Genomic DNA, 2,500 nt, shown 5'->3' with positions numbered 1-2,500 from the left:
ACCGCTGGGGCGACCGAGCAGCAGACGGCGTCGCGGCGCCGAGCGCCGGGCGGCGGCGCATCCTCAACGCACACAGTCCTCAATCGGACCAGCACACTGAAGATGTCCACCGCGCTTCGCACCGGGCCCGCGAGGACCTACTTTGGCCGCACGGCGCCGCGCGCAGGGTGCGCCGGCGCGCAGCTGCGACGCCTGCCGCGTCCGTCGGCCGGCGCGCCTGCCACTGGCCGCCCCCACCAGCCGGCTGTAGCGCGTGCGCCCACGCACCGCGCGGCCAGCACGCCGGGAGGCGCCCCCTCACCGGCCGGGGACGGTCCCACCCAGCCACCGCCGCGTATCGCTTCACACCCAGATGCCGTTCAGTTTCGTCGGCATGGTGGGTATCGCTGGAACAACCGGTTAGTACCTCAACCTATCGTCGCCATCACCGATTCACCCCTAGCGAGAACAACCGCACCACAACAGGTTACCATTTGTTCATTTGCGTAACTTCACCAGAAAACGCAGGCGTCCATCGCCATTTGCAACTTCAACGATTATTGCATGCCTGTGTCAGGTGTCACGCCACACTACGTCTGCCCACATACACGCAACAAAATGTGCACGCCTAGACAATACGTGGAAGGTGGCCCCCGTACGTATGCGATGTCCATTGCTCGAACGACTGTCAACCGGCCTCTGTAGCATGTCGCAGATATGGAACGCGGTGCACCATGCCATCACGGTGTGTGAGGAGAGACGACTAGGTCCGAATACATCAACAGACAGCTCATGCTGATCGCCATCCACGGCGTCCGTTCCTCCCACACGTCTCTATGGCGTACCACACTGCAATCCAGCTCTCATAGGGAGACGACACGTAGCTGCGTGCACAATATTTGCACTGTATGGTCCGCCGTTTTTGGGCGCAGTCGTTGTGCGGTCACACATGTGCCACGATGTATCATTCAGTACATAAGGACGAATGTGCAGTACAGATTGTGGTTCACGCGTACGACATCAGCGGACAGTTGACACAGGCCGCACCACAACGTAGCCTGAGTACGTCGCATGCGAAGGGCATTGAACATGCAAACTTCTCACCAACCAGCTTGCGAAGGCAGGGGGCAAGGTGGGGACGTGGGGAGGGGCGGCATGTACGTCCTGCTGCCATCCACATTACAGTGTACAGCAGGAGCATGTGGAAAGTGAGCAAGACTTGCAAGGTGTTTAACATGAAGCGATACACAGGGGTGCGGGCAGTGCGAGTAGCGAACTATATTGCGAGGGTTGCGGGTGGGCAACACTACAGTAATTGAACGAGTCGTATAACAATTACAGAGCAGGTTTAGGCGACAACGTGGGTTACGTTAAGGCGACAACATGGGTTAGGTTAAGGCACAACATGGGTTAGGTTAAGGCACAACATGGGTTAGGTTAAGGCACAACATGGGTTAGGTTAAGGCACAACATGGGTTAGGTTAAGGCACAACATGGGTTAGGTTAAGGCACAACATGGGTTAGGTTAAGGCACAACATGGGTTAGGTTAAGGCACAACATGGGTTAGGTTGAGGCACAACATGGGTTAGGTTAAGGCACAACATGGGTTAGGTTGAGGCACAACATGGGTTAGGTTGAGGCACAACATGGGTTAGGTTGAGGCACAACATGGGTTAGGTTAAGGTACAACATGGGTTAGGTTAAGGTACAACATGGGTTAGGTTAAGGTACAACATGGGTTAGGTTAAGGTACAACATGGGTTAGGTTAAGGTACAACATGGGTTAGGTTAAGGTACAACATAGGTTAGGTTAAGGTACAACATAGGTTAGGTTAAGGTACAACATAGGTTAGGTTAAGGTACAACATAGGTTAGGTTAAGGTACAACATAGGTTAGGTTAAGGTACAACATAGGTTAGGTTAAGGTACAACATAGGTTAGGTTAAGGTACAACATAGGTTAGGTTAGGTTAGGTTAGGTTACACGTTGTTGTACGGAAAGGTGTAGGGGGGGGGGGGGGCGGGGGCGGCAGGTTCGTTGATAGTGATTATAGTAAGTGAATGCTTGTGACATGATCAGATTTGTCACGTCAGGATGCACCTTTGGCTTATTAGAGGCGGCGCTCCAATTCTATGCTTGTGTGAGACCTGTGTCTTTGACTCATGTCATTGTTTGTGCGCTGTGACAGGAGGTACTATTGTGATGTTGGGTGCACCGTTGTATAGGACATGTGTGGGTGTTGGTGCCTGGTCTGCGCAATGGTGGATGTCGAAAGGCTGGGATATTGTATTTTCCGCACGGACCTCCTGGTCTGGTTGTGATAGTGTGGATTGTGTAATGTGGCGGAGAAGATGCACTGGATGTTGTTCCATGCTGGTGCTTACATATTGTATGTGCGCCTGTTAGAAGCAGAGAGTGGTGCGTGATCAGAGTGTCTGGCTGACGTGTGGTTCCCATTTTGGGCAGACTCTTTCAGCATGTATACGGACAGTTGTGTATATTTGCTGTAGTTTGATGGCT

This window comes from Schistocerca piceifrons, unplaced genomic scaffold (genome assembly GCF_021461385.2).
Source record: "Schistocerca piceifrons isolate TAMUIC-IGC-003096 unplaced genomic scaffold, iqSchPice1.1 HiC_scaffold_1416, whole genome shotgun sequence".
In the NCBI taxonomy this organism is placed as follows: Eukaryota; Metazoa; Arthropoda; class Insecta; order Orthoptera; family Acrididae; genus Schistocerca; species Schistocerca piceifrons.
The sequence above is the reverse complement of the archived record's forward strand: the minus strand, read 5'-3'. Positions refer to the sequence as shown.